This window comes from Phascolarctos cinereus, unplaced genomic scaffold, assembly GCF_003287225.1.
Source record: "Phascolarctos cinereus isolate Bilbo 61053 unplaced genomic scaffold, phaCin_HiC Scaffold_3;HRSCAF=262, whole genome shotgun sequence".
NCBI classification, from domain to species: domain Eukaryota; kingdom Metazoa; phylum Chordata; class Mammalia; order Diprotodontia; family Phascolarctidae; genus Phascolarctos; species Phascolarctos cinereus.
The window spans coordinates 144190847-144204534 of NW_027555736.1; the positions used below are offsets into that span (position 1 = coordinate 144190847).

At 44.0% G+C, this 13688-nt stretch overlaps 1 long non-coding RNA gene across 1 annotated transcript; it reads left to right on the top strand.

The window, feature by feature from the left end:
• The first annotated feature begins 2841 nt into the window (after nucleotides 1–2841).
• On the top strand, nucleotides 2842–13161 carry LOC110206327 (uncharacterized). The gene is made up of 2 exons (XR_013485334.1): nucleotides 2842–3767; nucleotides 6548–13161. It is a non-coding gene; the product is annotated as an uncharacterized LOC110206327 (long non-coding RNA).
• Nucleotides 13162–13688: the final 527 nt, after the last annotated feature.

A 13688-nucleotide genomic window follows, 5' to 3' on the forward strand; every position in this document is an offset into this window, starting at 1 on the left:
GGAATTCAACAGATGGAGGAAGGATTGCATTGGCCTGGGCCTGATGTTTATTTTCATCAGCATTATTCCTTGAAAATTTGGGACCCATCCTCAAAGCTGGTCCCACACAAGGGCTTGAGAAAGGGCAATGGGTTCTTAAGGGGCCAGGTGATGGCCCTTCCCCTCCTGGACTTCAGGGGTCTCCTTACCACCTCTCCCTAAGAGCAAGTGGCCATTTAGCGCCACCTAGTGATTAAGTGGCATGCATGGTATGGGGGTCTAGGGCCTTGGGTCCTAGGTAACGGCTTTGTAAATGGTGTTATGTTAGAGTGGCTTTGGGATGAAGGAGGTTTTGTGGCTGGAACCAAGGCTTTACAACAGGATCGTCTGCCCTGAATTCATGTTTGGAGAAAAGGCGCCCCTTAGCCCCCTTAGTCTTCTTCCAAACAGTCTGGTGGACGTTTTCCTGTGGAAGAAATGTATGGGCAGATGCTATGGGGACAGAGAGGGATGGGGTGGTGTTGGAGCTGGGCCCCAGAATTGGCACTGGGGGAGCACTCAGTGCTTAATGGAATGTAAACTCTCTGAGAATATGTGTGATTGACTTAATTTTTGTATGGGTCCTTAATGCCCTCCCACAGTGCCTTGACTATAGTTTGGTTAGTTGGGGCTTAAGGTTTTAGAATTGAATTACATTGTGAGGGAGGGAGGGAGAAGGACAGGGTGAACTGGAGCCAAGGGTTGAAAGGCAGGGGATTAGATGGTGTGTACCTACCCTTGTCGGTCTTGGGCTCTTCTGGTCTAGGATGGACAAAGTAGGTTTTTGGCAGATAAAATCACAGAGTGAGGAAATCCTGGTTAGAGCATTGAAAAGATACCCTTAGGATGGGAAAGAGCAGAGAGCACCCTTTCCTCCCTTTCCCTCATCTCAGCACCCACCCCTATCCATTTCTTCACAGGACAGTAGAAAATAGGAAAGTAGAAAGACCACTAGGGTTGTGGGGTGGAATGGAAGGAAGGGTCAGGATTCAAGAGTCCAGGGCCACCTAACTTGCTCTGTGATCCTGGGTCTTAGTTTTCTCATATGTAAAATGGAGATAATAATATCTGCCCCATTTCCTTCTGTCATCCTTGATGTTTCTTAGAAGCCATATAAATGTGAGCTATTGTTAGTATTCTCATGGTCCTTTCCCTCCCCACCTCCTCAGGTTCAAGAGTATCCCACTTTTCAGCCGTCTGGCTTTTTTCTTTTTTCTTTTCAGCTAGGCAGTGGGGTTAAGTGACTTGCCCAGGGTCACACGGCTAGTAAGTGTTCTATGTCTGAGGCCAGATTTGAACTCAAGTCCTCCTGAGGGCTGGTGCTCTTCTACTGCACCACCTAGATGCCCTATCTGGCTTTTCTCATCAGAGTTTGAGTTTGACCTCTTTCCTCCCCTTCAACCCCCCATAGGCAACCTGTGGGTGAAGGCTGAAGGTCAGGAAGCTGGACCAGGTTGGGTTTTGAGGGGTACCTTTGCAAGTTCTTCTCAAACATCTCCAGGAGTTGACCCATTTTTGGCTTGCCCTTGGGTTTGGGACCCCCCTTAGGGGTCCCTAAAGCCTTGTTCTTAGGAGTCTTCTTGGGGTGTGGGCCAGCTTCACAGTGGAGCCCATGCACCATCAGACCAGCCCCTGTCAAGGCCTTGGGTCCCACCTGGAATGGAGCCAAACTATGGTTTCACTCTCCCTACCCCTAGCCTCCCCAGGACACTTATAGGGATGTTGAATTCCCTTCCAGCACTCCATACCCTCGAGGCACTGGTGTCCTTACATAGAGAGCCTAGATCCCCTAACCTCAACACCTCCTGTTGGAGACCTGCTCTTTGAAGGCACTGACCCCTGCTCTAAACTGGAGGAAATAAGAGCCTGGTCTCCACGAGCTCGGCATTGTTCTTGCAAGGGCCCATGAAGGCAACCAGAGTGGGGTGTCAGAGTCCCAGGGCTCACCTTCTCTTCCCTCCCCTCCTGATGGAGACAGAGCACCTGGGTACAAACACTCATTCTTATCTACCTCCTTTGCCCCCAAGTGTCTAGAATCCAAACTCTGATCCCTAAGGAGGTACCATTTGCATCTTTTCCTTCCTTAAGCTTAACCCAGAGTGCCTTTGTTTCCACCTCACTTTTCTGTCGTTTAGGGTTTGTCTTCTGTGTCCTATCCTCCTACCAGAGTCTGAAAGCTCCTTGGGGACAGGGACTGAGTTTTTTGGGTTTCGTTCTTTTTTTAGTTTTCAGCATTCACTCTTATAAGAGTTTGAGTTCTAAATGTTTTTCTCCTCCCCTTCTCTTCCCTCCCCTCCCCTCTCCACTCCTCAAGACAGCAACCAATCTCTTACAGGCTATACACGTGTAATCAAGGGACTGAGTTGTGTATGAATTTGGTAACTCTTCCAGCACCTGGCACCTCAGTGATCTGCCTGGAGGAGACCCAATAAAAACTGAAGATAATTTGGATTTCCCTTTAAAACTTGTCTTTCCTATGTTTCCTTTTTTGCTTTGGTTCCTCGACACCCAAACTGCAGCAGTGGGTTTCTCCTCTAGGCCAGGGACCAAACCTGGGACAGTTTGAGGTTCAATCCTGTGGAAGATGACAGCCTTTCCTCCTACCCCTTTTTTCCTATGTCCCTGTGTCTTTTCTGCTTCCCACTTCTGAAGACTCTGCTTTAATCTGCTTCACTAATAATAGTAGCTAGCATTTATAGAGTATATAGTATAGTAAATATGTAGTATATATATTTATATAGTATATAGCAATATATAGCATTTACATGTGCTAAAGCTTTATAAATATCTCATTTGATCACCCCCATTTTACAGTTGAGGAAACAGAGGCAACCAAAGGTCAAGCGACTTGCCCAGGGTCACGCAACTAGTATGTGTCTGAGGCAGGATTTGAACTCGTATTTTCCTGATTGCAGGATCCCACATTTTGGCCACTGTGCCATGTAGCTGCCTCCAGTGGGACAAAGGTAATTGATAGATATTACTACTGCTATTACTACACTACCATCTTTTATATGGTGCCAGGCATTGTGCTAAAAATTTTACAAATATCTCATTTGATGCTCACAGCAACCTGTGAAGAAGGTGTTATCATTATTGCCATTTTACAGTTGAGGAAACTGAGGCAAACAAGTTAAGTGATTTGCCCATGGTTACACAGCAAGTGAGTGTCTGAAGCCAGATTTAACCTCTGGTCTTCCTGAGCCCAGGCCTCACACTCTAGCCACTGTTACCTTGATGCCTCCAGTGGGGCAAAGGTATTGATGGATACTAAAGTAGGTACTGATAGATCAGCCACTTGTTCTGTCTGGGTAACATACGTGCATTTAAGGGGAGCCTTTGCTAGAGAATTCCTACTCAAAGTAAGGTCCTTGAAGGGGGGAATTTCAGGCAGTGGGACGAGTGAGCTAGATCTCTCAAGGCTTGATGCCCCTTTGGTCCTAACTATAACCACGTATTATTACCAGATAGCAAAGCCAGGATGTGTGAATGCAGAGGGAAGAGTATGGGAAGGTTTCCTTCCCTGCAATGCCTGCCGCCTTCCTCCCCATCTAAAGAAATCCTGCTCTCAGATTCTCAAGGCCTGGTTCAAGCTTTACAACTACACAGACTTTACTGACCATTTCCCTCTCCCCCCCCCCCAGTCTCTATCGTCCTTAGGTTTGTGTCGCTGAATTTCACCTTATTCTCTGGTCCTTCACCATTTATATTGGTCCTGATTCCCTAAATATACTGTGAACTCCTTGAAGGTAAGGAACACATCTTATGTCATCCCAGGTGAGCCACGGTAGGATGTTGGCCAAGGCACAGCCCCTCTGAGCCCCAGTTTCCCCCTCTATCAAATGGGGATAACAGTTGTCCTGTGAAAGGACTTTGTGAATGGTAAAGCACCATACAAATCTGAGGTATTATTGGGACACTTTTTTTTTTTGCATTGCCTCCTCCCCCCTCCCATCTTGGCATGCAGTAGGTACTCAGTAAAGATCTTCTGGTTGTTGATTGTAAGGTATTAAAGGGCACAGGGACTTTTTTTTTGCAGAAGGGTAGACAAGAAATGAGCCCAGTTTTCACTATCATGCTGTCCTGGACCTGGATCCTCCAGGTTCCTAGGAAACTTTGCCTACTTTAAGGAACAGGGCCTAGGCAAGGAGGCACCCCTATCTTCTGGGCACCATCTACCTCGAATATAGAAAATCCCAGCGGTTGCAGAAAGAAGAGTGGTTGCCAAGTAAAGGAGGGTGGGCAGTAAGGTATCTTTTTCTCCTGGGCATCCTCTGCCCCCTTCTGTTGGGTCTTCTTCAGGATGCTGTGTAGCAGGGAGGACTGGTTCTGGAATTTTGGGCTTTATAGACCTGAAGAGAAAAGGGGAGGAGATTAGTGAAAGTGGGGGATGGGGCCTCAATATCATTCTGGGGAAGTGGAGGCATCCCTCCCTCACTGTCCCACTTGACTCTGGCCAAGAGCAATGATGCCCAGTAGAGAATACTCCTCCCCCCATGTGCTTTAGTAGCACACAGTAGGTGTTTATTCATTTCAACAAACTTCTACTAAGGCACAAATACAGAAAATTAAATAGTCCCTGCCAAGGAGCTCATTTAACATAACTGTAGGAGATGATTTTGTCAAGAGAAAGCTACTAGGGACTTATAAAACCAGGGAGTTTCTTAAGGCACAAAGTAGTTGTATCTTGTCCTGGTCACACAGCTAGTAAATGTCTGAGGGAGGATTTGAATCCAGGCTTTCTGATTCAAAGCCCATTTCTTGTTTTGTTTTGTTTTGTTTTGTTATTAAGTCCTTTTCAGTTGTGTCAGACTCTTCATGACTCCATTTGGAGTTTTCTTGGCAAAAATACTGGAAATGATTTGCCATTTCCTTCTCCAGCTTATTTTACAGATGAGGAAACCAAGGCAAACAGGGTTAAGCAACTTGCCTAGGGTCACAGCTAGTAAATGTCTGAAGCTGGATTTGAACGCAGGTCCTCTTGACTCCAGGGCTGACACTCTGTCCATTGCACCACCTAGGTGCCCTTCGAAGCCCAACACAATAGGCTGTTTACTCTGCCACCATACTTAGGCCTCAGACGAGTAAATGCAAAGAACTTACAAAATAAACACAAAGTTATTGGGGGATAAAGTCCATAGAACAGTAGCAAACTGAATGCTTAATAAATATTTGTTGAATAAAGAAATCTGGGCTCAAATGTGAGCAAATAGAGGTTGTTCAGCACCTCCAACCTCTAGCCAACTGATTTTGGTGGTGGGGTCATACTCCAAGAGCCCTCCTGTGCTTGTAGGTTACTTGAAACCTAGTCCAACCTGAGACCTATCTATCATAGGATCAAAGATCAAAGCTGGGAGGGGCCTCAGGGGACCTCTAGTACAACCTTCATTTTACTGACAAGGAAGTTGAGGCACAGTGTTTTAAGTTGTGACTTGCCTAAGGTCACATAGCTAATTAGTGGCAGAACTAAGATTTGAACTTAGGTGCTCTGGTTCTAAATCCTGTTCTCTTTCCAGTTTACCTACCTCTAAGACCTTCTTTTTCTACCCTCTCTTTAAAAAGAAAAGAAAAGGGGGGGGGCAGCTAGGTGGCTCAGTGGATAGACCACCAGCCCTGGAATTAGGAGGACCTGAGTTCAGATCTGACCTCAGACACTTAATAGAGCTTTGTGATTCTGGGCAAGTCACTTAACCCAGATTGCCTCCCACCACTCCAAAAAAAGAAAAGAAAAGGCATAAGTGGAGGACCACAAATATGGAATACTGCCTCTACTGTCAAACTTTTTCAGGTAGTCCTCAGTCCCATGTACCAATAATGCCTGCTGTCTGCCCAGGCTAGGCCACCCTCTCTTCTTCTACCCTTCCCCTCCACCACGTGGTTAGAATTTCAGGCATTATGAAGGTTCCCCATATGGGAAGGACTTGATTGGGGCCAGGATGGAGGAGGAATGGGGCTGAGATGATGAAGGGCTGTTGATGGATTGGCAGAACTTGGCCTCCTCCCAACTGTTGGGGGTGGGGCACACAGGCCTGGGAGGATTAGGAGAGAAGTGAGCCACCCCAACATCCCTTGATCCAGCTCCTAACAACCACCCCTTCCCCAGAGTGTCTTCAATTGGTAGATGCCCCTTTCCTCCAACAATGCTCTATGATCCAGACCTTTCCTTCCCTGCTCCATTCTCACCATCCGCCATTCTACCCTTATCCATCTCAAGGATATTGTGAAGATGTAATGAGATTTTTGCAAAGTGTCAAGAGCTGTGGGTAGTGCAAAAGTTACCTCAGATTAATCTGTATAAATATGTCCTCCCCCACCCCACTTTTCAGGGAATATATATACTAACAAAAGAGTTTTTGGAGATAGTATCTTAAATTGTCTCCAAAGAAATCATGACTTATGAGAAATCATAGCTCTAATGATCGTTTGAGGCATTATGAAAGGCAGGTGGGGAAGAGAGTTTTGGGTGGGAGCAGGGCCTTATGCTACATGCAAAACATTTCACATTTGAAATGTCATTCTTCCTCCATAGACTTGACCAGGAGAATTGTTATGTGAAGACTAGTCATCAAGGGAAAAGTAGAGAGAGAATCAAAGAACTACTGGATTTTGGTATTGGAAGGGACTGGGCACACCAAGTTCCTAATTTTACAAAGAAGAAAATGGAGACTTAGATGGTTCTCAGTGACTTGCCCAAATTCCCGAAGTTACGTTAATGACAGAGCAAGAACTAGGAGACAAGTCTCAACCGTGCCCCCCCCCCCAATTCTTTCTCTTCAGGACCTTGGAACTTTCTCTTTGCATATCATGGATCCCCCTTTGGCAATCTGGTGGAATCTATGGACCACTTCTCTGAGTAATGTTCCTCAGTATGTAAAATAAAATATATGGCATTGCAAAGGAAACCAATTACATTGAAATAGTTATCAAATATTTAAAAAAAAGTTGAGAGATCCCAGGTTAAGTGCCTGGCTCCAGTCTACCTTTTCAGTCTTCTTACTCCCTTCTCACACTCTATGAATGCCACCAATCTGGTCCCCCATGCTGTTCTGATGATATGACATAGCACTTGTGGCTATCCCCTATGCCTGGAATACATGTCCTCATCTCTGCCTCTTGGAATCTCCTTCAAAGTTTAGCTTCTAGTCATCTACACCTTTCCTGATACCTCCGGGTGATAGCCCCTCCCCCACCATTATTTTGTATTAGATACTTATTTTGCAACTACTTTGCACACACTCACAGATAATGTTGTTTTCCCCAATAGAGTTAACATGTTAGCCTTTAATATATTTTCTGTTTACTTTTATGTGTGCATATTATTTTCCCTAATAGAACATAAGCTCCTTGAGGGTAGGAGTTTCTTTTTTTTTGTCTTTGTATACCTAGTTAGTGTCTGACACATTTGCCTTGAATAGAGTAGCTGCTTAATAAAAAATTAATTGATCTTTGGTTCCTGGGAGATGGAAATGGGCACTCAGTGTATAAGGAACTGAGCAGGAGAGCTTGTTATTATGGCTTTGAATTTTGGAAGAAAAATCAATCAACAGGTCTGAGAGAATGAACCCTGCTTCTTGCTGTTTCTTTTCCACCAGCTTTTTTGGGAATTTGCTTTGGACTGAGAAGTCACTCCAGGTTCTGTGTCTGATCCCAGAAGTGGATTAACCACTTAGTCTCCCTGCCTTATGCCACCTGATTAGGTAAGAAAGGATTAGAGGTGGAATTTTTGCTCTCTGGTATGGTGTCCCTTGTCTTTCTATTCCCCATTCCCAGACTATCCATCTAATTTCATTGACCTTGTACACCTTATTAAGTGGACCTGTGAAACATGAATGAATTTGTGTAAGGGAGAAAGTTACAAGGCAGGAGGTCTGTGGATTGGAAATGGAGGAAGCCAGCTCCCATGGCTTAAGTTGGGGGCTTCTCTGTGGCCCCTATGTAAAAGTGAAGCTACTTTCATTGCCTATCCAAATCCTACCCTTCCTCTAGCTCGAATCCTGTCTCATTTACCATCCCAATCCTAGTGATTCCCCAATTCTTCTGAATGCCTCCCAGATTTACCCTCTAAACTGATGGTTTACCAAACTTTTTTTTGGTAAAAGGATATTTTGAAGATGAGTAACATGATTGGCTCTCATAGGGAGAGTGGGATGTGTCCCATCTTCCCACTCTCCCATTGGTTAATCACACACTCCTTGTGGTCGGACTGCAGCCTCCCGGGGACCTTGGTCCCCACTTGGGAGACAACCACACCATTTGAGAGTCCTCAGTTATATTCTATTTTATATTCCACATGTGCCTACATGACAGGCAGCAGAGTGTAATAATGGACAGAGCTAGCCATGGGGCCAGGATGACCTGGATTCAAACCCTCCCTCTGATGCATACTTTTTGGGTGATCCTGGGCAAGTCACTTGACTTCTCAGTATTCTAGGCAATTTGATACACTAGAAGGTACAGAGAAGATGACAATCTGTATTGGAAGAGGGAGTTTCCTCATCTGGAAATGAATGAAATGTCTGAGATACCAATGAAATTATCTATATGGAAGAAATTACAGATCCACTCCTTCACTCCATCCCTATGTACATTTATTTCCAGAGACATATTTTAAGTTCCTTGAAGGTAAATATATCTCTTTTTCTCTTCTTGTATCTCTGATGGGGTCTAGCACAGGGCTGGGCCCACAGTTGTAATTCTATATATTCTGGATGGTTGGTTGATTGGGAAGTAGGTGGTGAGAGAGAAAAACTTCAAAGAGGGAGGCTAGTGCAGCTAAGTAAGACTTTTCACTACCTCTCTCTGATCCGTTCCTTGCCCTCTTCTCTTCCCCGCCGCCCACTAAGCCCAATACCCCTCCTGCCTTTCTTACGATGGGCCCCAGGATTTTGTTGGCAGTACCACCAATTGGTCATTGTGTGGCTTTTCTTCTTCCTCCTCAGAGAAAACTGAGTCATCTTCAGCTTCAATAGTTTTGGGTCCTGAACAGCTGTGGAAATAGGGACAGACACAAGAGGTCATAGAAACTACTCAGAGATATCAAGTGACTTGTGATAGAATTAGTTATAGAATCAGGGCTAGAACCCAGTTCTCCTAACTCTTGAGTCCAAGGCTCTTTCCATTGTACCACACTGACCCTCTAGAAGGAGGAGTTAGAGGTAGGATGATGTTTTCACTACTCCCTCCATTCCCACCTCCACTTATGCCCAAACACATATGCACCAACACTTTCAAGGATGCCCACTCATCACCATTGATACCTAGAAGGAAGAGGAGATGAAGTCATGGAAGAGGGAAAGGGAAATGGTGGGTAAGGGGACAAAGCAACCAGTAGCTGAGATGAGGGAGGAGCAAAGTCTCCAGATGGCATCTTCACTTGCTTAGACACGAGCAGAATTAAAACTTCTCCAACCCAAAAGCACTTGATGAATGCTTTTTCATTCATTGATTCCATCCATCCATCCATCCATCCATCCATCCATCCATCCATCTCTGATCTTGTGCTTTGAAGCAGATCCCTGAGTAATATGCAACACTCCACCCTGTCTCCAGGCTAGTAAGGTAAAGTAAATTGCAGTCTTACAAGGTCTTTTTTGTGTCTAGATAGGGAGAAGCTGCCCCCAAGATCCTATAAATCTACCCTGACACCTTTCCATGCCTTCCCCCTCCCCTGCAGTTTCAGGGACAGTGAGACCTCATTTCCTGCACCCACCCCCTGGACTCAGGTTCTCCCCTTCTCTTCAAATCCAATCTTCTGATGCTGCCAGCTGGCATTGTCCATATAGGGCTCACTCACCTGTAAGAACAGGCTCCCTGACTGCCCTGTAAAGTATGGGGCAGGTCTCTGGGAAAAGGGGTTTGGTGTTGGGGATTCAGTTCTTTCATCTGCCAGAAGCCAGATAAGTGAGCATGGAGGAAAACAAAGAGGGGAGCCAGACAGGAATGAGGCCCAGGCCAAGCAGGATTCTTGGTCAGCTTGGGGAAATTGATGTTTTTTTGGGGTGGTTAGTCTTCATCTCCTGCTTGCCATTCCTCAGGTTTACCCCTCCCCCCAGGACTCACCTCTGCAACTAAAGAGGTTGGGGAGTGGGTTGCTCCTTTGAGTGGATGCCCACCCATGGCTTTCATTGTCCTTTCATTGTTGTCCCAGAAACGACTCGGGAAATAAACAGCCAGGTGCTGAGAAGCAGGTGCTGTCTGAATGGCCTAGGAGCCTGGGGATGGGCTCCCTGCTCTCTACAAAGACCTGAGAAGCTCATGTTCCCCTCCTATCAGTGGCCTTGACAAAAGGCTTATAGTAATAATAATCATGATGATGATGATGATCTCTACATTCATATAGTATTTTGTAGTTATAAAGCATTTTATATACATCTATTTGATCATTACAAAAGACGTTAAGAAACTTGCCCAGGGTCAGAGCAGTAACAAAGACTATATGTGAGTGGGACTGGCTTCTCTCTGAGGTCTCTTCTGGCTTGCTTCTCAACTCAGACAGCATCCCTTCCTTCCTTCCAGTTTTCAAGATGTGATTAAAAAAAAAAAGCCATGTAATTTCCAGTGCAACCACGAGGGGGCACTAGACTCCAACTAATTGCATTATCCTGAGCTAGATTCATAGGCGCTGGTAAGCACTTAATGTTTTGGGGTTTTTTTCTGTCTGTCTTGGGGGTCACCTTTGACTCTTCTCCTTCTCTCACTTCTCACACCCAGTCAGTTACTGCGTCCTTTCAATTCCATTTTCTCGAACTCTATTCAATCTTTTCTTTCCCTTCTGTCATTACTACCCAAGTTCTGGTCCTCATTACTCACCTCTAAGCCTAATCCATCCTTCATTGTCAGAATAATCATTTATATACATAGATATATGCTGTATAGAACTGTGTCTTGAGGCAGCGAGGTGCCACAGTCAATAGAGAACTAGACCTGGAGTCAGGAAAACATGGAATCAAATCCAGCCCCCAACACATGCTAATTTACCTGTCTGCTTCAGTTTCCATTGGTGTAAAATGGGGATAATAATAGTACCTCCCTCATAGGGTTGTAATAGAGATCAAAAAGAAGTGAAGAGCTTTACAAATTTTAAAGCACTATATAAATGCTAGCTAGTATTATATACTATGCTATTATATACTAGCTACTATTATGTACTGTGACATGATATACTAGCTACTATTATGTACTATGACATGATATACTAGCTACTATTATATACTATGATATTATATACTAGCTACTGTTATATACTATACTGTTATATTACATACTAGCTACTATTATATATTATACTATTATGTTACATAGTAACTACTATTATATACTAGCTATTACATATACTGTTATTATATAGTATTTTATATATGTTGTTTCCTCCATTAGATTGTAAGCTCCTTGAGGACAGGGATTGTTTTTGTTTTCTCTTTGTGTCTCCCAGCACTTACTTACCACAGTGCCTATAGCACATAGTCCTTAATAAATCTTTATTGATCAGTTGATTGGCTGATAGACCTGGTCACATCATTCTACTGCTTAGAAATCTCAGTGGCTCCCTATTGCCTAACAAGTAAATTCAAACTCTTCTGCTTGGAATTCAAAGCCCTCTATATTCTGGTACCCCCATACATTTCTAGCTGTCTGCTGTTACTTCCCTACTCTAGCCAAATGGGCCTAGTTTATGGCCAATATGCTGTTTCATATGCAAAAAGATACATTTCTCTTGTTTGGATAGTTAGGCCAAACTCTTTTGAATGATCACGAACCTCATTTAGGAGGTTCTGATATTCTGGAACTTGATGCAAACAGCACAGCTTAATTAAAAAAACAAGAACATTGGAGCAGCTAGGTGGTGCGGTGAATAGAGCACTGGTCCTAGAGGCAGGAGGACCTAAGTTCAAATCCAGCCTCAGACGCTTTACTAGCTGTGTAACCCTGGGCAATTCACTTAACCCCAGTTGCCTAAAAAAAGAAAGAAAAAAAAACCAAACAAGAACATCTAGAGGACCTCCCCTTCAAGATTGAATCTTTCTCCCATTTGCACTCTGAGATTGATCGTCTTCCATGACTATAACTGCAGCCTCTGTGACTTAATGCCTTCTGATTAGGCATTATGTTTGTTGTCATATTTTTCAAGGAAACTTGTCTAATTGTGTAACTGTCATGGGAGCCACCTTGATAGAGAAGAGCTTTTAAGGTAACCTTTTTTTCTTTCTCAAGTCAAATGCCTTTTTTTTTTTTTACAATTGATAACATATAGAGGGATATTGTCTTCCTTGTAACTTTCAGTCAGTTGTGTTAGGGAGAAACATTAACTTAGCTGTTGTTGCTCTAAATGTGAGCTCATTATCTGGGCACCAATAGGCAGACATACTGCTGGAGGAACTGAATCATATCCATCTTGATATTCCCTTCATAAAGGAAACCAGAAGGAAAAAAAAAAAAGGAAGTTGCAGCTAAATACGAGGCTGGTTCACAGGTTCTCTTTGCAGAAGCAAATGAAGGAGTTGGATTTATTCCCATTTTATAGATGAGAAAAACAAAACTCCAAAAAGGATGACAGGTGCCCATGGCCACCCAGCAGGTGGGGGGGGGGAAGCAAAGTTACCTATCCTGAGGCACGGTGGTCAAATCTGTCTTGTCAGAAGCACAGCCAGGAGAGGCATGAAGCATGACCAACTTGGCCCATCCCTCCATGGAGGCACCATAGGAACTCACCACTGGGAGAGGGGACCAACAGGGTGCAGGGGGATGTTTCAGGGTGAGAAACTAGCAAGGTACAGTAGCAAAGTTCAGAGAGTTGGCAGCACAGCTGGGAGATGTATTTGAACCTAGCTCTCCAATCCATGCTAGCCACCAAACTGCTACTCAACCTGGTTTATTTATTTATTATTTCATTCATTCATTTATTTATACCCAAACTCCAGGTGAGGAGCTTTCCCTAGCAACCTAGTATCTCTTCTGCAATTTAGAGAGTTGTTTGGGGACACCGAAAGGTTAAATGCTGGTTCCATTTACCAGGTAATGTTATGTATCATATCTCTCCTCCTAGACTATAAACTCCAGTGAGGGCTGGGACTGTGTCTTATCTAAATTTTGTATCTCCCTTAGCTCAGCACATTGTAGGTGTTCAATAAATATTTGTTAAATGAATGGAAAGTGTCTTTCTTTCTCACCCAGCACGATGCTGGGTACATATTAGGTCATCAACCTATTGGTCAATGGTCTGATTAGCTAAAAGATAATCAGGAGCCCTGTTCATAAAATCAAATCCCTCTTCTAGAAGAAGGTTAAAGGACTAGGGTATATCTCCTTCCAAATTTATTTTTTTATACCCTGAATATACCATAGCTGAAGCAATGATGATGGCTTCTTAGTTGTGCATAATTATATACCTCCACAGAAGGCTCCTTGGGCAGAGGCTACCTAGCCAGGGTTTCTTAAACTTTTTCTTCTAAGGACTCTTTTCACATTTCAGCAGCATTAGTTGTGTGACCTGAGGGCATGTGCATTGCAAAGTGTGCATGCTTTGTGTTCAGAACCAAGGTTGCAGTAAAGTTGCACACAATGTGGGCAAACACTGCCAGAAACACCTGGAACTCATCGCACGTTTGATTTTTAATTATTTTTTGGTTGTTGGTTCAGAAACCTTTTGCTGTTGCCAAATTTTTGAGTCACAA